At 38.2% G+C, this 25,150-nt stretch overlaps 1 pseudogene; it reads right to left on the reverse strand.

Annotated features, from left to right (window-relative positions):
* Positions 1-158: 158 nt before the first annotated feature.
* On the reverse strand, positions 159-11,883 carry LOC133096601 (ATP synthase subunit alpha, mitochondrial-like; annotated as a pseudogene).
* Positions 11,884-25,150: the final 13,267 nt, after the last annotated feature.

A 25,150-nucleotide genomic window follows, 5' to 3' on the forward strand; every position in this document is an offset into this window, starting at 1 on the left:
ATTAGTTGCCCCTAATAGTAATCCCATAAAATCTCTTTCTTTACCTTGTCTTAGCACTTTCAAACAGCATAAAAACTGAGTCGTAACGGCAACTCATCACAGGTTGGGTTCCCACGGGAAGTAAACTCTATGATGGAGTTTAGCATGCAGGATGTTTTCTAACGAGTGCCTTTGGACATAGTTGACCCCACAAGAATCTCGCAGTTGCTAGGTGAAGCTGACTGGTAAATCAGTGAATGGTTCAATGACCACTCAGACGGGGCATGACCGGGCAAGGAGGCTCTGCAGATGAGAATTCCTTCAGGAGCTGACAGCTGTAAGCTGTCTACTGCCTGTACTCCCAGCAGCTGGGGCAGCACGTTCTTTATTAAAGATGGATCGGAATCAATTACTCCTACCAGGATGGTGACTCCTTGTCTGCTGGTCTCTTGGAACAAGGAACCCAAAGGGGCTAGGTGGTAATTGCAGCTTATAGTTCAACAGGAATTGCTAAAATGGGAAGCACAAATTACAAGAGGGACACAGGAATAATAATGGCAAGTAGGGCCACTCCTGCTTCCACCTGTTGGTTCCCAGACCCACGTATTCTTTTATCAGAGACATAGCACCATATAAATGTTTTGAACTCAAAGTGTATCCTGCATCCTAGGTGATACCCCATCCTCAAAAATATCACCTCCACACCTCCAAGCTAATGCTACAGCTGTGCCTTTAACAGGCCATTCCAATACTCTCTCATTTAGGAAGCTTCTGGGTGATTCTATATGAGTTAAAACCGTGGACCACCTGACCATGGGCTCACTCCAACACCTTCGCCATAAAGTCAACCCCCTGGTGTGACATGAAATTATGTATGATGCCATGCCAATAAATCAAATCCTCAAAAAGTGATGGCGTGAGCAAGAAAATCTCCTACCTGGAATATGTCTGTTACTGTGCCTAGCGTGATCAACTTGTCATCAAGTGCCAGGTTGGTCTCCTGGAGGGATTGTGCCATATCAGGAGCTCAGTGTTGGTCGCTGTTTCTGGCAAGTTGAACTTCAGGCAAAAGCAGAAACACTAGATCAACTTAAGTGAATAGGAGCCCATACCATTGAGCCCATACATGGCTTTCATCCCTGCCACCGTAGCCCTTTTGCTTATGTACCCATCGTGCCAGCATTAGGGTGGTATTAACGTATGATATGAAGATGCTCACAACTTCATGCCCACTCCCATATGCCACGTGCCTCTACCCCTGACATGCAATCTTCCAACCTTTCTCTCCACAAATCACTTAACAGCCAGTCATTTCTCACTGCCCAAGAGTTCACATATATTCTGAACTCAGGCCACTTCTGTTTCCACACAAAGAGGGTGACTTCAAGCTTCACCTCTTGAAGCTCTGCCCATTGGGAAGATTTTCCCTTGTGACTGGCTTTCAGTACCACCCCTGAGTGGAGCTGTATGGAGGATGCTATCTATTTTCAGCTTGCAACCACAGAAGCAACTAGTCCATGAACCAAGTTTGGGTTTTTCCTCCTTTTTGCATCTGGTCTTAAAGGATGGCCCATACACCTGTAGGTGTGACCCGAGAGACAGGAACTGATACAACATTGATGGACGACATGGGGGTCTGGGCTGCCTGCTTGCGCAATTCCCACGAACCCTCGGGTCCTGCTCTTGCTCAGCCCTGTATGTACCAGTTCCATCTTACCATGGATTATTGCTGCACCTGCTCCAAGTTATGACTGGATGGTTCTGATAGAACCCCAGCTCAAGATTGCCAGTTGTAACCACATGATGATTTTGCCCCATGGTCAGGTAATTCATCTCTCATACATCATCATCTCATACGACAAACTATCTTCATTTTTCATAAAGTATATAATTCTCCACTGAAGATGGCATGGCCTTATTCTAAAACCCCCAGGGCCTCGGTTGTGATTCCCTATTGGCGGTTGCCATAAGCTCCAGCTTTCCTACCACTGAACTCTCTAGAACCTTTGAACCTGCCTGGTTACATGACTGCAGAGCCCTTTTCTGCTCATAGCTGGCAGCCTTTCATGCCACTGGGTGGAAGCAGTATTTCCAGTTGGAATATACTGCCTCCAAGATCTGAAGAGGCCTACTAGGCATTATGCTTCCTTTTTCATGTTTAGGAAGTTCAGGGTGCAATAATTTGTCCTTTACTTTGGATGGCATGTCCTGGAATGCCCCTGACCAATGGAACTCTAAAAATATTACTGATGTGACAAGGTCCCTGAACCTTCTTACGGTATCTCTCTCACCCTCTAAGGAGGGTGTCTTATCAAAGTTTCCAATATGTTAGCGACTTCTTGCTCATATCGTCCAATAAATATGTTACCATTGATATAATGTATTAATGTGATGTTCTCTGTGGCATCCTCTTCAACTTACTGGATGACAAAGGACAAGAGAGTTTAAATAGCCCTGAGGTAAAACTACAAAGGTATACTGTCATCTTTTCCCTGTGAATACACACTGTTTCTGATCTTTTATTTTCCTAACAGGGATGGAAATTATGCATCTACCCAATCAATGTCTGCCTACCAGGTACTTGGGAATATGTTCATGTGCAATGGAAAGGACACCACATCTGGCACTTCAACTGCAGTTGAGCCTATGACTTCGCGCAGTTTGTGGCAGTCTGCTGTCATTCTTTACAACCCAGATGATGGGAATCAACCATCTTTTAGATACTTCACAGGCTCACTAATTTCCTCCACCACCACCCCAGGTTAAGATAGTGTTTTTGATTTATTATTTGGCTTGAGGGATAGAGGCAGTTTCAGAGATTACCACTTACTTGGTGTTTTCTTTTCCTTTTCCTTTTCTTCTCTTCTCTCTTCCTTCTTTCTTTCTTTCTTTTTTTGTCTCTCCCACTATAATGATTCTTATCCTGTAGGTCAGGGACACAACGCGAGGGATTTTATGAAGTACTAAGTATTCGCTCTAATAAAATATGCAGAGGCTAAACAAATGACATTGTTGACCCACTGTGAACCAAACCTTGGCCAGGACTCCATTTATTACCTGGCTGCCATATGCACCCATTATACGAGGTGCTTTGAAGTCCCCAAAGGGACTTACCTCCAGGTATTTGAGTAATTGCACCTCGTATAATGCACCCATTATACGAGGTGCAATTACTCAAATACCTGGAGGTAAGTCCCTTTGGGGAAGGACTAGGGGAATCATTACCACATGTATTTGACATGTGTTGCAGTGTCCTTCTCCTGGGGACATGACTTTCCCTCAGTCAATGGTTTCTGGGTTGAAAAACTGACTCAAGTTTGGAAACAGAACAAGAGAGCATGACTTTATCGGAGCAACTGCTCTCAGCCTCCTGAGGTGGATTTATTTTAATGATACATATTGAGTAAATTCCTTTGTTATTGTCCATCCATTTCACTCCTAAAGGAACTGTGTTCTATTAACCAACTCCACAACTCTCTGAGGATCAGCCCTCCTCTGGCTGCCTCTTTAACCTTGCCAATTATTATTATGGTTATGTGCACATGGCATCTGTATATGTGATGGGTTTCATTCAAATATATATAATTATATATAGATATATAGAACAGGCAAGATGTGGCCAGAAGCACACAACTGCAACAACTGTCAAAGGAGATTAATATGATACACCACATAACAAAATGAAGGTTAAAAATTGTATGATCATCTCAACAGATGCAGAAAAAGCACTTGACAAAATCTGAAATCCATTCATGATAAAAACTGTCAACAAACTTGGCACAGAGAGAATGCTACTCAACATAAGAAAGGTCATATATGATAAGCCCACAGCTAACATCATACTCAGTGGTAAGAAACAAAGTTTTTCCTCTAAGACCAGGAGCAAAACAAACATTCCCACTCTTGCCACTTTCATTAAACATAGTACTAGAAGTACTAGCCAGAGCAATTAGGCAACAAAAAGACATAATAAGGATCCAAATCAGAAAGGAAGAAGTAAAACTGTCTCTGTTTGCAGATGACGTGATATTATATATAGAAAACAAAGTCCAAGCAAAGTCCTGAGCTAGTCTACTTAGCTGAGGGTTCTAAAGAATGCATCAAGAGTTCTGTAATAAAGCCTTCCCTGTCTCTAGTCTATCAGGGACATTGTAATAATCAAGGAACTACAGGAATTGCTCCAAGTCCTTCCAAGTTAGGGAAACCCCAGCCACTTTCCACCACGGGGTCTGTAGAGTAGACAGCAGAGCCTCAAATAGGTCACCCTGCGTGTCTTATCAAAAAGATCCTGGCTTAACAACTAGCACTTCAGGGGTTCTTTCCAAGTTCTATCTCCATTCGACTCTGAACCCACTAGCTATATCTGGCCACGCAGATAGTAACAAAGGAGTAAGATAATGATTCTGGGAGATGTAACCCAACGAACAGAGAATGTTTCTGTTACGGTGGAGAGATATCTCACTGGCCTTTACTAGGGCCTAGGACAAATATTCTAGGCCAATTCCCAGCAAACAACTTTCTGATTCAAAATTTAGCATCTCAGGCATCTTAATACCAAAAAAGTAGGACCTAGGAGACTCTTAGCACCATGAGAAAGGAACAAAGTTCACTCTAAATGAACAAAGTAGCATTTTTGTTTAAATACTAGTCTCAAGTAATACTAGTACTTAGTACTTATACAGAGCTTCCTATGTACCAGGCACTATTCTCAGAGCTTTGTATCTATTAACTTCTTTTATCCTCATAACAATCCTATGATGAAGTAGGTTCTGTCATTATTGTTCTCATTTTCCAAATGAAGATAGTAAGGCATAAAAATGTTTGGTAACATATCCAAGGTCACATCCGCTGGTAAGAAGTGGCAGAGCTGAGATTTAAACCCAGACAGTCTGGCACAAGAATTTGTTTTCTTAGCCATTCTGCTATTCAGTGTGGAATCTACCCCCGGGAGACCTGCCAAGTTAAGGCCCAAGCCTAGGACGTGAGTTCTAACCCATATGCTAATCCGAACAAGCCCTGCCAGCACTCCAGCCCTTGATAATAACTCAATCAGATGATTCCTCATTGCCTAAGCCAGATCTTTGTTTGAATATGGAAATACAGAATGTGTGGTAGATGATGAATAAATCAAAGGCTTATAGAAAAGTTCTCACTAATGCTCAAATCATTTCAGAGTTCAATGTCTTTGCATATGCTGGCAATATTCTCCACTCTTCACCATGCAAACTCCTCCCTACCTTTCAAATTCAGAACAAGTATCCTGTTCTCTGGAAGGCCTTCCTCATTCCCAACTCCAAAGGCAACCCTTCCTCTGCACCCTTTCTTGTAGCATTTAGCACTTTATATTCTATCTACTGCTACTCTCATCGCTCTAGATGGCAAACTTTTTGAAAACAGAACTCTCTGGAAAGCCTCTGTTCCCTCATTGGAATACTGAGAGTAATAAAATTACCTCTTTCGCGAGGATTAACTAAGATAATCTCTGTAAACTTACTTGACATTTAACTAGCACTCAGTGAAGGATAGCCACTGTGAAAGTATAGTTTTGTAACCTTGGGTAGTTGGTACAGTGTTGACATACAATATACAGTTAGTAAATGTTTGTTAAACAAGTACAAAATAATATTCCAAAATATCACTGAGGAAAAAACAAAAACAAAAAAATCACTGAGGATGTACTTCAAACGTCTTAGTTAAAGGTCTTGAATATAATGCTAGCCCTGATTCGTCAGTTTTGCCTATTGAAATTTCACAGCTCAAGTTGTCACATACCTTGTTGGTGTCATTTCATTTTTCCTGTTACAGTTGAAGGGATGCTGTGACCAAGACTGTTTAAAATTAAAATAGAATTTGCAAGTATATTCAGATAAGGAAAAGATACCCTTGCTTTTAAATTATTTCATTGGTACATTTAGTCATCTTACATTTTAAAATGAAGACAATAAATTAAAAATATTCCTTTCTCATTTTTCCTTTTTTTGGTTCCTTTCCCTCCTTCATAGTTTTAATTTTAAATAAAAAAAATGGCTGCCTTCAAAAGTTATTTTATAAACAGACCAATTTTGGTTTACTAACATAAGAAAAATTTCAGTGTACTCAAAAAAATTTCTAAGCTCCTTGACATAGCCCACTTTACTGGGTTACCATGAATACAATAAAAATGCCAGACTAATAAAAGAATTTGGAAAATTCCTTGGAGAAACTGGATATTATCTACTGGATAAAAAACATTTCTGACCCTTAAATAAGTCTTGGTCTGTATTTTGTTTACTTTCTTGAATATCTCCTAAGTATCTCTAAACTCTCCATCTTACTACTTATGCAAATATATAAAAATTATTTAGTATAAGGTTATTTTACCTTAATTCCTTTGAAGGGAATAAAATACCTATCTTATATCATTTTATAAAGCATCTATTTCCTCACGCAGGGAATTTCATGTAGTTATAATTAAAGTTGATACCCAGTGGTAAGAAAGTGAGACAATAGTCATCAATAGATATTAAAATCATTAGTTAAAAGACTGTTAGGAAACTTCACAATGAAGGAACTAGGCTGTCACCACCTGAATTAAGCATTACTAAAAAAGTGAGACAATCTGACACTATGTGGTTACTCTAATAATTTTTACCCTTTATATATTTAGGAAACCTGAACCTTACTGCAGAAGAAGTCAGTATTGAACTTAACATAATTACCTGCACAATCTATAGACATCCATTCCACAAATTGTTACCAAAAGCCCTATGTTGTATAAGCATTATGCTAGGTGCTCAGGATACAGGAATACAAATTAACAAAACACAAGTCAGTAGTGATAAGTATTACACAGAAAAAGAAAGCAGATTAAGGGGAATAGAGAGTGAAGGGGACGAGGTGTTATACAGATCAGGTAAGTATCTCTGAAGGAAACAAGAGAGTGAGTCACAGGACACTGAGAAAGGGACCTCCAGGCAGACAGGTTAGCAAGTGCAAAGGTCCCGAGACAGAAATGTATTCTGCTTGTTCTAAGCAGAGAGATCGGTGTGGTTGGAGTGGTGTGAGCTAAGGAGAGGAAAAGGGACCTCCCTGGCGGTCCAGTGGTTAGGACTCTGCGCTTCCACTGCCGAGGGCCCAGGTTCAATCCCTGGTCGGGGAACTAAAATCCCACAAGCCGCGTGGCCAAAAAAAAAAGGAGAGAAAAAAACGTAGAAGATGAGGTCAGAGAGAAAGCATGGCCACAGATCCAATGGAAAGATGATGTGAGCCACATACAAAGATCTTCTAGCAGCCACATTTTTAAAAATACAAAGAAATTTTTTTTTTCCACGCCACTCAGCTTGTGGGATCTTCCTTGACCAGGGATTGAACCCGGGGCCACAGCAGTGAAAGCACCAAGTCCAAACCACTAGACCACCAGGGAAGTCCGAAATGAAATTAATTTTAATACTGTATATTATTTGAAGCACCATATCCAAAATATGATTTCAATACATAATCAATATAACAAAACATTAATGAGGTATTTTACATTTTTTCTTTCTTAAGAAGTCTTTAAAATCCAGTGTGTATTTTATACTCACAGCACATCTACATTCAGACTAGCGCATTTCAAGTGCTCAGTAACCACATGTGGCTAGTGGCTACCATATTGGTGCAGTTATAGACAATTGTAAAGCCTTTGAAGAGTTTGGATTTTGTTTTATGTATCAAATATATACGAAAATAAAAGAACAATATAATGAATTTAAAGTTGCCATCACTCAGTTTCAACGATTAGCAATACATGATCATCTATACCTCTATCCACCTTCCCCAAACCTAGATTATTTTGAAGGACTGTACTGGAGAGTTTTGAACAAAGGAATGACTTTTAACAGCTCACTCTGACTGCCAAGTAGAGAATACCTTGTAAAGAAGCATGGATGGAAACAGGAAGACCTGTTATGAGGCCATTACAATAATCCAGGTGAATTTACAGCAGCTTAGTTGGGGGTGATGGCAGTGGAGTTGGTGAGAAATGGAGGATTGATTGGATTCTTAATATATTTCAAAGGTAGAAGCTGACAGGATATATTGGTGAGTTGGGTACAGGATATGAAATAAAAGAATCAGAGATGACTTCAAGGTATTAGGCCTGAGCAATGTGATAGAGTTGCCATTTACTGAAACAGGGGAGACTGCCAGAGGAACAGCTGGACGGAAATTGAGGGTTCATCTTTGGATATGCTAAGTTTAGACGTCCTATTAGACATTCAAGTGCCAATAGCGAATAAAAAGTTGTATATCTAGATCTGCAATTCAAGGAAGAAGTCCAGGCAGAGATATAAATTTGTGAGTGATCAGAAAATAGGTGGTATTTAAAACCATGGGACAAGATGCATTCACTAGGAAATGAATATAAATGGAGGAGAGGTCCTGGTACACTCCAAAGTTAAGAGCAGGAAGAGGAGGAGGAACCAGGAAAGGAGACTTAATCGAAGCCCCACGTGAGACAGAAAAAAAATAAAAATAAAATGCAAGAAAAAGTAGTGTCCCAGAAGAAAAGTAAAGGAAGTATTTCAGTATAGCAATATATGTTATTATATACAAATATAGTAATATTCAATATAGCACAGGGAACGATACTCAATATCCTATAACAACCTATAATGGAAAAGAATCTTAAAAAGAATATATATATGTACATATATGTATAACTGAATCACTTTGCTGTACACCTGAAACTAACACAACATTGTAAATCCAACTATAATTCAATAAAAAATTTTTTAAAAGAACTGTTTCAAGAAGGAGGTAGTAAACAAAACACAAAACTAAATTTAAGAAAATAAAAACCAATGCCTAGAAGTTGAAGACAAACTGAAACAAATGAACCTAATGGTATATCAGTTTGGTAACAAAATCACACAGAGAAAAGAATTATTCCAATTGATCTTAGAACAAAATATTTTGACTACACAGTTTTTAGTGCAATACGTTCCTAGGACAAAAATATTAAAAGGGCAAACAAACCTTAAAATACCTAATGTCACTTAGTATTCTTATTGTTAATAGTAACAATTGTATTATCATTAACATGTATATATTTTAACATAATACAACTAAGAAACTATGTTAAAGCTGCTAAGGACTAATGTGCAGCATCAAAATGTCAGTTAAAAAACCTTGTAATTTTAAATTGTGGTTGTAAATATCAGTATAAACTTGTAACTTTATTTTTTAAAAGGTACTTATTTTCTAACTCTCCACTGAAAGGCCAAGAAGCAATGATAATCAAGTAGCAACAAGAATTCCATACTCTGGTCTTAAAACACCTTCACACACTAAAAGGACTCAGGGTTTTTTTTCAACAGTCAATTCCAGGAAATGTACCAATTGAGCTTGGGATATCACATTATGATAGAAAGCAAGGAAGCTATCAAAAGCTAATACTACCATATTAAATAAATACAGAAAACATCAAATTGTTCCCCCTTGTGCCCAAAATAGAATAATGTGAGTATCAAACAACTGCAACTGATAGAAATACACTGAATGTGTAAAGCCATGAGTTCGTAGTGACATGCAAAAAAGGAAAAAGACAGCGAGAGAGATTCTTTGGACATCATGGAGGTTTCTAGGTAACCAACACATTACTCTGAAATTGGATAATTTAAAGGAAATAATTAAAGATCTCTCCTGTCTTTTCGGTATGAACAGTATTTCAGGGTAACTGAATAAGCCTAAAGGATGTAGAAAAGTTTTTCTATACAGAAGACTTCTGGCTAATAAATGTAGAAGTAATGATCAAATTATAAAATCACCATCTTGCAACCCCTATTTCAAAATGAATCAGACAATAGTCATCAATAGATATTAAAATCATTAGTTAAAAGACTGTTAGGAAACTTCACAATGAAGGAACTAGGCTGTCACCACCTGAATTAAGCATTACTAAAAAAGTGAGACAATCTGACACTATGTGGTTCTCCAGGTGATGAAACAATATGAAGTCTGTAACATCACCTACAGCTAGTCTCGTTAAAACTTGAAACAGAATTTAATCAAGTCTTTAGATCTCACTTCTAGACAGCAGGACTACTGACCCACTTTCTTCAAGAAGTAAATGGAATAAGGGAGGGGAAAAGGAGCACTCCTCCAGATGAAAAGAGATCCTAGAGACCCTAAGAACCAAATTCAAGATGTGGACCTTGTTTGGACTCTGATCTGAAAAACATAATTGTAAAAAGGCATTTTTTGAGACAATCAGAGAAATGTTAATAGTTTGTATTAAAACTTCAGAAATGTTTTATTTCCTTTGTTAGATGTAAAAATGGATTTGCGGTTACCTAAGGAAAAAAATTTTGTCTTTCAAAGCATAATGAAGTGGCTGGGTAAAATAGCATGCCATCTAAGATTTGCTTTTAAATACTTCAGCAAAAACAAAAACAAAACACACACACAAAAATAGAAACAGCTCCAGTTATCAAGATACTCATTTACCCCAGCGTAAGAGCTGCGAGTTCTTCAACAGCCATAGAATACTGTCCCTGCTTCAGCAACTCAGATACTCACCACGACTCAAGAGTTGTCGAGTAGAAGCATGGAGGTCAGAACTGAACTGGGCAAACGCAGCAACCTCACCATAGGAGCCAATTTCGATTTCATGGTGCCTGCACCTGCTTCACAGACCTGGTGTGGGCAGCAGATCTGACACAGGACACAGAAAAACCAATGTAAATGGTAGGGCAGATACCTTTGTAGAACCATTCTGTTTCCAAGAAGATCTGTTCATCACTGATAGGAACGATATTCGTTGGAATGTAAGCAGACACATCACCAGCTTGTGTTTCTGGTAAAGAAGTCAAGGAGCCACCACCAAAAGAATCGTTCATTATGTCTGCTCTCTCCTGTAGATGGGAGTGTAAGTAGAACACATCATCAGGCTGGGCCTCATGAGTAGCTGAGTGGTCTGCAGATCAGCAGAGGCACCAGCCTGTTTGGATAATTCATCATAGATGATCAAAGCATGTTTGCCATTATCCCTAAAATACGCTCCCACAGCAGAGCAAGAATAAGGAGTCAGGTGCTGATGGAGGGCGGTGTCAGCAGCAGTGGCTGAAACCACACTGGTGTTCTTCATGGCATCCACATCTGTAAGTGTCTTCACCAACTGGGCAACAGTGGATCTCTTCTGACCAATAGCAGTGTAGATATAGTATAGCTTCTTCTTTCCATCAGATCCATCACTGAAATGTTTCTGGTTAATAATTATGTCAATCATTGATGTTTTGCCAGTCTGTCAGTCACCAATCATCAGCCTGTACTGACCACAACCAATCAGCACCAAGCTATCCACAGCATTAATGCCAGTCTGCACTGGTTTCTGCACAGAGGTTGGAGAAATGATGCCAGGGGCTTTCAGGCCAACTCAGCAATGGGTCTTGGAACCAACTGGATCCTTGCCATCAATGACATTACCAAGGGCATCTACTATACAACCCAGTAGTTTCTCACCAACTAGAACATTCACAATGGCTCCCGACCTCTTCACAATATCTCCTTCCTTAATTAGTTTATCATGTCCAAACACAACAAGACCAACATTGTCAGTTCCCAAGTTGAAACATACCCTTTAAGCCTGAAGAAAACACTACCATTTCGTCTGCTTGAACATTCCTCAGCCCATGTATTCAACCAATACTATCACCAATAATTGAGACACACCCTGTTTCTTCACAGTCAACAGAGGTTTTGGCTGCAAGATTACACTCTTCAAGAACAGAGGATACCTCAGCAGTGCCAGTCTTCTGAAGGCAAGTGTTAAGAGGCATGGAGGTTCCCTGTGGCAATGAAGGATGATCCCAAAGCATTCTGAAGACCAGTCTGGCCTGCCAAGGGAGGGTGCAAGTCACAGCCCAAGACCACGTGTCCAGACAGCATCTTTGCAGCTCTCCTTGGGTGGTTCCTCTGCAGCTGCAACCTCTGGACCGACTTCCAAGCAAATATTAACCAAAAGAAATTACATCAGTATTTTGAGATACCATGTAAGAGGATTATGAGATAATTATATTAGTATCAGACAAAATATGTTTTTAAGAAAAAATCCTTATTATGGATAAAGTCACATGTAAAGATAAAATAATGCAAGAATAACTCACTAGAAACATAATATATATGCTTGTATAATTTTTTAATTTTTTTACTTATTATGAAATTTACAAACATATACAAAAGTAGAAAAAAATAGTACAATGAACACCTATAAATCCACTAAGATTCAGCCATTGTTAACATTCTGTCATATTAGCTTTATTGATTTATCAATCTATTTCATTTTTTATTATTGTGGTTGAGCTGTTTCAAAGTAAGTGTCACACATTATGACATTTTATGCCAAAATACTTTACAGTTCTAAAAGAAAAAAAAGAATTCTCCTATCTAAATACAATGGTATTGCCTCCCCAACATGAAAATAGCTCTCTAGTTTCATCTCACACCCATCCTATATTTAAATTTACCCACGTCCTCAAAGTGTTATTTATAGCTCACTTTTTCATAGCAGGATCCAATCAAGGATCATCTACTGTATTTGGTTGTTATAGCTCTTAAATTTAATCTATAGTTATTGCTCCTCTCCCATTTTTAGGAAATCCCATTTCTAGAAATCTATCCCAAAGATAACACTAGCAAAAAAATTTTTTAATTAATTTTTTATTGAGGTATAATTGACATACAACTTTATATGTTAGGTACCTAACATACAACTTTATATGTTAGGTACATAACATAATGATTCAATATTTGTATACACTGTGAAATGATCACCACAGTAAGTCTAGTTAACATACGTCACCATACATAGTTATGGAATTTTTTTCGTGACATGAGCTTTGATGATTTACTACTCCCTTAGCGATTTTCAAACATGCAATACAGTATTAACTATACTCACCATGCTGTACACTACATCCCCACGACTTACTTATTTTATAAATGGAAATTTGTACCTTTTGACTCCCTTTACCCATCTGCCCACCCTCCAACTCCCGCCTCTAGCAACCACCAATCTGTTCTATCTATGAACTTGGTTTTGGTTTTTGTTTGAGATTCCACATATGAATGAGATCATAACCAGCAAGTTTGTTTTAATACATACATACAAAGGTATTCCCTTCAGCACTATTTGTTATAGTAAAAAGACTGAAAACAAACCAAACATTCATTAAAAGAGGACTGGAGGCATGAACAACCACACAATGAAGTCCTGTGCAACATTTAAAAATGAGAAAGACTCTTGATTACTGCTATGAAGTGATCTCCAGAATATATTTTTAAATGTATAAATCATGTCACAGACAGTGGGCATAAAATGCTACCTTTTATCTAAGAAATAATTGAAGAGCAAAGCAAAAACTAATATAAATGAAAGGCAGCATCATTACAAACCATGCAGTAGATATAAAAAGGACAATAAGATATTACCAACAGCTTTATGCCAACAAACTTGAAAATTTAAATGGACAAGAAAAATAGAGAAAAACCAACTTACTAAAATTAACACAAAAATTAAAAGTAAATCTAAATAACCCTATACCTATGAAAGAAAATGAACCCATAATTAAAGACCTTCCCGAAAAGAAATCTCCAGGCCATATCACTTCACTAGTGACTTCTAAATTAACAAAGAAATAATATCAATCTTATACATGCTCTTATAGAGAATACTTTTCAACTTGTCTTATGATGTCAGAATAAACTCAATACCAAAACTGAAGGACTTACAAGGACAGAAAATTACAGACCAATTTTTTTCATAAATCTCATAAATCTATTGATTTAAAAACCCCTAAAACAAAATAGTAGCAAATTGAATCCAATAACATAAAAAAGAAATAACACATTACAACATTTAATGCAATGTTGGTTTAATATTTGAAAAACAATCAATGCAATTCACCATATTAACAGAATAAAGAAAAACATGCAAACTGACAGGAATATGGAATAGAAATTAAAAACCCATACTACAGGTACCTGAGAGTTGTACAGTAAATCTACAGTACAAGAATACAAATATATACACACACACACACACACACACACACACAATTATTCCCAGGGAAATAGATAGCAACTTGGTTTAGAATATTGCCAAAGTGTTACTCTCTCCTCTGGGCTAGGCCTCACTTTCTTTAAATTAGCAATGAGATAAGTTTGCGGACACCAACAGACAGAGACTGGTCCAAGGGTCCTTCTATTAGTCCCTTTATTCTCTGTCTTGAAGACAATGTTTTTTCATCCTTCTGCCGGTAGAACTTTCTTTTTTCCGGTGTGTGCATGAACAGTTCGGGACCTCCACTCACACGACGTTACGCGTTTGCTCACCATCTACAACTATGTCCTGTGGGCACAATGGAGCAACTGTTTCAAAGGAGTGAGGTGTTATGGCCCTGCTATTACCTCCCTGAGCGTGGGCAAACGTGGAGGCATCTAATCAAAACTCTACTGCCAGTGAGAGTGCCAAATGCACAACCACTTTGGAAGACACAGTGCATTTCTTAACACACTTACCATACAACCCAGTAACGTCACTCCTAGGTATCTATCCAAAAGAAACGAAAATTTGTGTTCACAAAAAAGACTTCTATAAGAATGTTCATGGGAATTCCTGGTGGTCCAATGGCTAAGAATCCGTCTTCCGATGCAGGGGACGCGGGTTTGATCCCTGGTCAGGGAACTAAGATCCCACACGCTGCAGGGCAGCTAAGCCCGCGTGCCACAACTACTGAGCCCGTGCACTCTAGAGCCCGTGTGCTGCAACTACTGAGCTGGCGCACCACAACAATGAATCCCATGTGCAGCAACTAAGACCCGATGCAGCCAAATAAATAAATAAATATTTTAAAAAAAGAACGTTCACAGCAGTTTTATCATAATAGCCCCAAACTAGAAAGAGCCCAAATGTTTATCAATAGGAGAAAAAATATATAAACTGTGTTACGTTCATATAATGAAATACTACTCAGCATTAAACAAATTACACACGCAACAACATAAATGAAAATCAGAAACATTATGATGAGTGAAAGCAGCCAGAAACAAGAGCACACACTGTATGGTTCCATTTATATGAAATTCTAGAATAGGCAAAATTAACCTATGGTGGAAAAAACTGCCTTGGGGTGGGGTAGGATTTGACTAGGAACGGTATAAGGGGCCTTTTTGGTGGGATGGTAGTGTTCTCTATATTAACAGAAGTTTGGGTAGCAGGCTAATGAATTTGTCAAAACTCAGCTAATGTATGCTAAAAATGTGTGCATTTCATTGTATATAAACTTTCCATCTAGAGAAGAAACTTTAAATACTGAACTTGAGTTAATGACGTGCATGTTAAAGTACTTAGGGAAAAGTGGCTGAAAACTGTCATTTGTTTCAAAGAGCATAAAAAAATAAAATGGTTTAATGGATAGATGTGGCAGAGTATAACAAAAGAATTAATGGTAGAATCTAGATGGTGAGCATATTCTTTCAACCTTGCTGTATGGATGAACTTTTCATAGTAAAATGTTGAAAATAAATGTAAAGCCCTGTCGCCTCGTTTGAAATAGGTTCAGTGAGGAAGCTTTCCTCAGGTAGATATATTAAGTAGCAAGTAAGCATAATTTGAAGAAAGAGAAGGACTTGTTACAGGAATTTGAACAATATAAATTTTCATTCCTTTTAAGCAATATGTAAAATTTGTCTTCATGATAGGATGTGCACAGTTCTTGGTGTGACTTAAAAACATTAGTTGATAGTCATAATTTGACAGTGGCATTTGTTTCCTATAAGAAATGAGAAAATCATTAATTGCACAGTATGAGAGAAGGTAAGCTTATAAAGAAAAATTTGACCCGGAAATTCCCTGGCGGTTCAGTGGTTAGGGCTCCATGCTTCCACGGCAGGCAGCACGGGTTCAATCCCCAGTCAGGGAACTAAGATCCCGCATGCTGCGCGGCATGGCCAAAAAAAAAAAAAAATTGACCAAGGACCTCCCAGAACATGACTTGATAAGTAAAGCAGGTGTATTTTACTTTCTTCTAATTACCTCCCCAACCTGGGTTGCAGTGGGGGGAGTCCTATACAGTTTTCTGCCATAGAATTCTGTTATTTTCCTTGCTGCCAGCAGCAAACTAGAATTCTGTTCCAATTATTTGTCTTCTTAAATCAAGCAAAATGAGAACAGCTCTGTGTAAATTATAAACTGTGTAATTATATCAGTGGCCTTCAAAACTTTTTTTAACCTCAACCTACCAAAGAAATATATTTTACATCATGACCCAGGAAACACACACACACAGATATATGAATCAAAAGTTTCAGGAAATACTGTTATTACTTATGATGCCATCTGATATTTATTTCCATTTTATTCCATTACTTCAAAATGCTAGTCATAACCCATTAAATTGATATCCTATCTCCCTAATGGATCATAACCTGCCATTTGAAACACTGTACCATGTAATAGAGTTTTTTAGAAAACTCTAAGTCCTGGATGTGGACTGCATTGTGACACAATCTAAGAAATGTAGAAATGTAAAATATCTTCCTATTGCTTTTTAAGTGCTATTCCACAGACTCCTTTTCTCGTGATAAATTAATACATATGTATTGAACCAACTCTGTGCAAGGCCTCGTGCTAGGAACTTGGGATGAACAACTTCATTATACTTCTTTTATATATACTGGTGGCGCCCTGGTGGCGCAGTGGTTGGGAATCTGCCTGCCAATGCAGGGGACACGGGTTCGAGCCCTGGTCCAGGAAGATCCCACATGCCGCGGAGCAACTAAGCCCGTGAGCCACAACTACTGAGCCTGCGCTCTAGAGCCCGTGAGCCACAACTACTGAGCCTGAGAGCCACAACTACTGAAGCCGGCAAACCTAGAGCCCGTGCTCTGCAACAAGAGAAGCCACCGCAATGAGAAGCCTGCTCGCCACAACTAGAGAAGGCCCACACGCAGCAACGAAGACCCAACACAGCCAAAAATAAATAAAATAAATAAATTTATTTAAAATATATATATATATATTTTAAATATATTTCCTTTTATATATTTCCTTCCTAAGAACTCAAAGGGTTTTAGATATACTCTGTTTATTGTACCAAAACCCCATGGGGTCACAAAGGATAGGCATCATCAATGCTTTGGAGTTGAAGGCACTGAGTCAGAAATCACATATTTGCCAAAAGTCATACTATTAAAGTAATGGAAGTTAAGAAACAAATTTTCTCAACTTCAACTTTAAAAAGCTAGAGTATTTTAAAAAATCAACTTCAAAAATCATATTTATTTTCTATATTAAAATACATGATGACTTTTTTGCATAGAAATAACTGGATTAAAAGTTTGATCATGTCTTATTTAAATTATATCCATCTATCATAATACAGTCAGATGTGCATTAAACACTGTTTAAAGATAAACAAAAACATTTTTCTCAAGATCCCCAGAGAAAAACTAGGAGAAGACCACAGAGAATATAGCAGTCATTTCCTGTTTACTCGTACTACTACCCTTGAAACATACCCTGGCATCCCACAGATTTCATCTACTAGCATGAGTTACTTTCCAGAAAATTTCTTAGTTCCTTACACAAGCAGACATGCGTCGCATCTCTTCTGTTTATGTCTCAATTCTAGGAGTTATCAAAGTTTTTGTTCTTTTTATTTTTCTATATGCAAGTAATAAAAAACAAAATGTAAAGAGATACTATTTATAAATTACATCTAGTAATAAATATTGGGTGGGCCAAAAAGTTCCTTCGGTTTTTAAGTAAAAATAAAAGACATTTTTCATTTTCACCAGGAACTTTATTGAACACATTCACCGTTTTGTTCCACTACCTTCTGCCATTTTTCAGGCAACTTCATAATTCCATCTTCCCAAAACTTTTAATCTTTTTGAGCAAAGAACTGTTCCAGGTGCCTTTTACAGCCTTCCAGGGAATTGAAATTTTTTCCATTATGAGAATTTTGTAAAGACTGAAATAAATGGAAATCCAAAGGTGCAATGTCTGGTGAACAGAGCGGATAAATCAGAACTTCCCAGCCAAGCTGTAACAGTTTTTGCTTGGTCATCAAAGAAACATGTGGTCTTGCGTTATCCAGATGGAAGAGTATGTGCTTTCTATTGACTAATTCCAGAACTTTTTGTTGAGTGCTACTTTCAGTTCGTCTAATTGGGAGCAGCACTTGTTGGAATTGTTTGGTTTTCTGGAAGGAGCTCATAGTAGAGGACACCCTTCCAATCCCATCATATATACATCACCTTCTTTGGATGAAGGCCGGCCTTTGGTGTGGTTGGTGGTTGTTCATTTCACTTGCCCCACGATCTCTTCCATTCCACGTTATTGTACGGTATCCACTTTTCATCATGCATCACAATTTGTTTTAAAAACGGAACGTTTCCTTACGTTTAAGTAGAGAATCGCATGTGGAAGTACTGTCAAGAAGGTTTTTTTTTCGCTTAACTTATATGGAACCCAAACGTTAAAGCAATAAACATAACCAAGCTGGTGCAAATGATTTTCAACGCTTGATTTGGGTATTTTGAGTATGTCGGCTATCTCCCACGTGGTATAATGTTGATTGTTCTCAATTAATGTCTCAATTTGATCGCTATCAACTTCAGCTGGTCTACCCGACCGTGGAGAATCGTCCAGCGAGAAATCTCCAGCACAAAACTTCACAAACCACTTTTGACATGTTCGATCAGTCACAGCACCTTCTCCACATATTGCACAAATCTTTTTTTGCATTTCAGTTGTGCTTTCCCTTTTCTCGAAATAATAAAGCATAATATGTCAAAAATGTTGTTTTTTCTTCCATCTTCAATATTAAAACGGCCACACAAAAATCCACCAATTTTGATGTTTTTTTTTTCAATGCACGCTGATATGACAGCCGTCACAATACAATCTAAAAAAATTGTTTCGAATGAAGTTAAAGACAACTAAGCGCTACTAGAACCATCGTAGGGAAAAACCCGAACGAACCTTTTGGCCAACCCAATACAACAAAACACATATGAAGCCTCTGCAAGGAAACTTACAAAAGTTTACTGAGAAACTTTAAAGAAGACCTTAATAAATTTTGAGAGTTACCATATTTGCGGAATGAAAGACTCAGTATTTTAAAGATTTCAATTCTTTCCAATTCATAGTTTGAATTTATTCCCAAAGTTTTTGTTCTTAAACTGAAAATCATTACACATTAAATTGAAATAACAAATAAATTCATTTGTTAATTCATTCAACAAACATTTACTATGTGCTAGTTACTGTGCTGGGTGCTAGGAACCTGACGGTCTCTGAATATACAGAAAGGCCTCCTACTTTAGAATGGTAGTGAGGGAAGGTCTCTCTGTAGAAGTGGCATTCAGTTCAGACTTGAAGAATTTCTCAAGAAAAAGCCACTCGTGCAAAGACCTGGGAGAAGCGTAATTGGACAGAGGGAACAGTGTGAATGAGGGACTAAATGCATGAAGCAGGGACAAGTCAAAATGGGATTCCAGAGAAAAGGGCGATCTCTTAAGGCTGGGAACGGAAAACTTGGAATACTAAGTAGGTAAAACTTGAGAAGCACATTGGAAAAACTAATCGTACTCAAACCAAAGAGAGTAAGGGAAAGGCATTCCAGGCAAGGAAATGGAAAAGAACAAATCTGAACTACATGATATAAAATAGGGCAGCCAAAGCCTGACAATAGGATTGTTTCATAGTTGTGACTACTTCTGGGCTCGGCTTCATCTGCTTGCAATTCCAACAGGACATTGTAAGATGGCAAAAGGTCCCAGCTGTGCCTAGACACTACTTCTATGCAGCCAGCCCTCATGCCTTACCATCAGCAAGAAATACTAGTTATCTTGGTTTTGCTGAGGCAAAGAATACTTTCCATCTAGCCTTCTGGGTTGTGAAGAAACCAATTCTCCCCACCTTAGCATCAGTGTATGTAAAGTGAAGACTCTCTGAAGAAAGGTGTAGAAGGTATAACTTAAGTCTTCCCCAAGCTCATTATTTCCCTGATAAAGTTAACTGAGCACTAATCGACAGTAAGAAAAACTTCCCCCTTTCAGAGCTGTGGCCTTGGCTTCCTTTTTAGCCTTAGGAAAAATTTATTTCTAGAAACAGAAGGCAGAGTGACCACTTATGCAGTCTCCAAGCCCCTCAGCTGAGGCTCTGTTAGAAGTCACTTGTTTTAATCAAAGAAAGAGCTATCTGTCTTCTGCTGTTAACCATGGTTATTTAGCACTGTATTTAAACTCAATATTGTTTTTAACACATGATATTTAGGAAAAAAGGTAAGAAGAATTAAGTCATGCGAAGAGACAGAAAGTGATTTTTAATTAAAACTATCAATATTCATACCACCTTCCCTGGGAGAGTTTATTTCCAAGCACCACTTAGGTACTTTCCAAGGCAGAAAATGACAGCAGCCAGCAGAGAAAAAGAAAACAAACTATATTAATATGTCAACCCACCAACCCCCTACTTCTGCCTGCCCTTCTCCTCCAACTGTGTCTTTGCCTGGAAGCTAAAAGGAGAAGGCCATTTTTAGCTAAAATGCACTCTTACAGTTCACAACAAGCATTCTTTACATTCATTCTATTTTTAAATACATCAGCTTCAGGGGAAGACCAGAGAAAGAGTTGCCCTTTTATTATATAGGACAAGTAATCATGAAGATGCTAAAAAGAGGATTTCCATGCAAGTATTTCCTCGCTTCTCCATGGAGAGATCAACTCCAGTCTGATTATCAGTGCATGGACCATGTGCGGTAGGCAGCAGTCTTCCAGAGAAAGAAAAAAGATGGACCCAGAGCTTCCGCAATTTAAAATGCTCTCAGATCAACAGGGAAGCTTTGGAGAAATGGCCAGAGGTTTTTTAGGCTCAGACAGTATTTTAGAAAACTCAGAGATATTCTGTGAAACGCTTAGGTCAAACATATCAAGTCAATATCAAGACAATCTGAGGCTCCTTTAAAAGTCATCAAATGATACATCTGTGAAACCCAAAGACATTACAAAGGGCAAAATAATAGACCAAGAATGTGGTCTTGAATCCCACTCTGTCTAGCCTCCAATAAGTGGAAATATTTTGGCCCCAGAAAGTCCCTAACCTAAGCCTTGCAAATAATATCTTAGTACTAGACTTGACACTGATGGAGAACTGCCGTAGGTGAGTTGATAGTGCCCTGAATCCCATGCTGGATACAAAAAAATGGCCTTAATGAGGAGACTGAGAAGATTCTCTTCACCCTGGAGAATATGCACTAAGCCGATTCCTTGCTTCCCTTTATTCCAAGACAGGATGTAAGAGCCGCTATCGTGGCAGGCGTGTTCATAAGCTCCCAAATACCATGGCATGTGTTCATCTCCCGTCACCCCCAAACCCAGCCATCCTGGGCCATCAGCCTGGGTGGGGTTACCACCAATGCCTGGGGGCCCAACACATCACTGAGTGACGCCTTTGCAGACTCTGTGTGCTCTGCTGACCCAGGCCGTTGAGGACACAGTGAGGAGATCTCTCTTGGATCAGAGCAGAGAAGTCTGTAAGTCCCGGGGACAAGATTAGGGGACGGAAGGGGAATGCTTGAGCTTATTTAAGCCCAGATTGGCAGAACAGCTGGTAAGGCACGGTGGTCAAGAGCACAGACTCTGTAGACCAACCCTTCTGGGTCTGAATCTCTACTGTGCAGCTTAAAAGATCTGTGAAAATGGGGGTAACAGAACCTACCTCACAAAGCTGTTCTGCATATTAAAACAAAACATTGTACAAGATGAGCACAGTGCAGGGCACAGCCCTTAGTAAACACGCCATAACTGTTACTGTAATGATCTCATTACATGAGGGATATTATTAAAAATAAATTCTCCAAATCCTTCCTGCTCTAAATCCTTCCTCCCAGAGCATTTTGTGGTTTTGAACAGTTTTAATATACAAGGTGTAGAGTCTCTTTCAGGAGGCAGGGGCCAGTGGCCCCTCTCACCTGGCAGAGGGCCCCTTTCTGGCCTCTCCTGATTCAATCATCCACTCAAGGTTTGGGGCCTGAAACTCCTAGTTCAGATTTGAAGAAAAGAATAACAGGGGATTTTTTCCTCCTTTTCAAACTCATGAAGATGAAAAACAAACAAGCAAACAAAAAACACATTTACCTCAAAATTGAACATAATCTGTTATGGGTAAATTCTCAAACACCAGTGGTTCAAAATGTTTCCTCTCCTCAAGCTTTCTTATTATATCTCATATCACCATCCCACTTAAAAACAATCCTCAGAACCATAGTTTACTTCTTTGCCTGAAAAAAATCAGTATTAACTATTAATGTCTAATCGGTATGAGACAGTAAAGAAAGAGTGGGTGGGTGGATGAATTAAGCACCTGAGAAAGCTAAATGAAAAATAATGATTTATTTAAATGAATGATGATGCTAATCAACCCTTAGAAGCAACGTGAAGTTACACTTGACCTAATAAGGACTCACTGGAGGTCCTAAACTCATTCAGGAAAGATGTCTGAAAGATACTAACATTGATAAAATCTAAAAAAAAAACATTAATTTAAAAAAATCTTTATGGCTTAACTTCCTTACCTAAATACACACTAATATTACTGATTCGTTTTAAGCCAAAAGCTATAAAATAACAAACCTGATTAAGCACAAGTTTGACTACTAACCAATCCCTTCCCCGTTCTCTAACCCAATTATGGATTAGGCACTGTACATTTTATTCTCAGTCTTTTCCTTACTTCGCAAAATGGTTCTAGCCTGCTGCTCATGATATAAAACAAAGCCTGAGGATGATCACCAGTTTTGGATTTTCTCTGTTCTTCCAGGGGAGATATTTCAACACTTTATTTTGTCTCCCCCAAATGGATATTAACCACACTTTATTAGGTTACCCTCTAGCATCTAGACAACAAGGAATAATGGAAAGAGGTCAGGCTTTAGATTTGTCCCACACCAAGGTCTAAATCTTTTATATGCAACCAAAATGCCCAATAATTGAGTGAAAGGTATATCAACTGTGATATTCATTTCACACAATGAAATAACCATGAAAGTTATACACTTACTGACTTGGAAATAAGTTCATGATATGTTGTACAAAAAGAATGTCTTTTCTTAATATAAAGGTATAGATGCACAAAGCAAAAAGTGTAAAATGGCTGAGGAACTTGTATTAACAAATATTTATCAGGCACCTATTATGTGCCAGACACATAATGTATATGTGTACACAACTGTATATGCCCAGGTTATATCAGTGAATTAGACTCTAATTCACTCGAAAACCTATGCGACACGGCAAAAGCAGTTCTAAGAGGGAAGTTTATAGCAATACAATCTTCCCTCAGGAAACGAGAAAAATCTCAAATAAACAATCTAACCTTACATCTACAGCAACTAGAGAAAGAAGAACAAACAAAACCCAAGTTAATAGAAGAAAGAAATCATAAAGATCAGAGCAGAAATAAATGAAATAGAGATGAAGAAAACAATAGAAAAGATCAATGAAACTAACAGCCGGTTCTTTGAAAAGATAAACAAAATTCATAAACCTTTAGCCAGACTCATCAAGATAAAGAGAGAGAGGGCTCAAATCAATAAAATTAGAAATGAAAAAGGAGGAATTCCCTGGTGGCACAGTGGTTAAGAATCCACATGCCAATGTAGGGGACACGGGTTCGAGCCCTGGTCCAGGAAGATCCCACATGCCGCAGAGCAACTAAGCCCGTGCACCACAACTACTGAAGCACACACGCCTAGAGCCGTTTAAAACTTATTGTAGCCTTAATGTACAGAACAAAATGACTTACAAGCAAATTTTGTTAGCAGTAGCTAGAGAATGGTTAACTGACCAGTCTGGTGAATGTAGTGGTAGTCCCGCACCTGGTCCTTCTTGTGGCGTTTCTAAAAGAGCTCCCAACGAAGATCCACCTTGTCGACTATCAGGTAAAATAAAAGAACATATTCTAGAAGAAATAATACCCACAGGACTAACAAAAAATGCCGCCGGAAAGTGTAGAGTCTGCTCTTCCAGGGGAAAGTGCAGTGAAACACAGTATATTTGTAATAGATGTTCTGTTCCCCTGAACAGAGGTGCCTGCTATACTACCTATTACACTCTAATGAAATATTAGAACGCTTTAGTATGACATGTATGAAGTTTCAAATAAATACATTAAGTGCAAAAAAAGTTGTTGATATTTACTCAAACGCGGGTGTTTCAATATTCACTTACATTACAAATCGCCAGCCACAGGTGTTAGTTTCTGCAAAAATCCCATGGTCAATAATGTGTTAATACACAGAAATTGGTTGCATTTCTATACACTAACAACGAAAGATCAGAAAGAAAAATTAAAGAAACAACCCATTTACCATCATATCAAAAAGAATAAAACACCTAGGAATAAACTTACCTGAGGAGGCAAACAACCTGTACTCTGAAAACTGTAAGATGCTGATAAAAGAAATCAAAGATGATACGAACAGATGGAGAGATATATACCATGTTCTTTGATTGCAGGAATCAATATTGTCAAAATGACTATACTACCCAAGGCAATCAACAGATTCAATACAATCCCCATCAAATTACCAATGGCACTTTTCACAGAACTAGAACAAAAAATCTTAAAATTTGTATGGAGACACAAAAGACCCCAAATAGCCAAAGCAATCTTGAGAAAGAAAAACAGAGCTGGAGGAATCAGGCTCCCTGACTTCAGACTATACTACAAAGCTATAGTCATCAAAACAGTATGGTACTGGCACAAAAAACAGAAATATAGATCAATGGAACAGGATAGAAAGCCCAGAAATAAACCCACGAACCTATGGTCAATTAATCTATAACAAAGGAGGCAAGACTATACAATGGAGAAAAGACAGTCTCTTCAATAAATGGTACTGGGAAAACTGGATAGCTACATGCAAAAAGATGAAATCAGAACATTCTTTAACACCACACACAAAAAAACTCCAAATGGATTAAAGACCTAAATGTAAGACTGGATACTATAAAACTCTTAGAGGAATATATAGGCAGAACACTCTCTGACATAAATCACAGCATATCTTTTTTTGATCTGTCTCCTAGAATAATGAAAATAAAAACAAAATTAAACAAATGGGACCTAATTAAACTCAAAATCTTT

The sequence above is a fragment of the Eubalaena glacialis genome, chromosome 8 (assembly GCF_028564815.1).
Source record: "Eubalaena glacialis isolate mEubGla1 chromosome 8, mEubGla1.1.hap2.+ XY, whole genome shotgun sequence".
Taxonomy (NCBI): Eukaryota; Metazoa; Chordata; class Mammalia; order Artiodactyla; family Balaenidae; genus Eubalaena; species Eubalaena glacialis.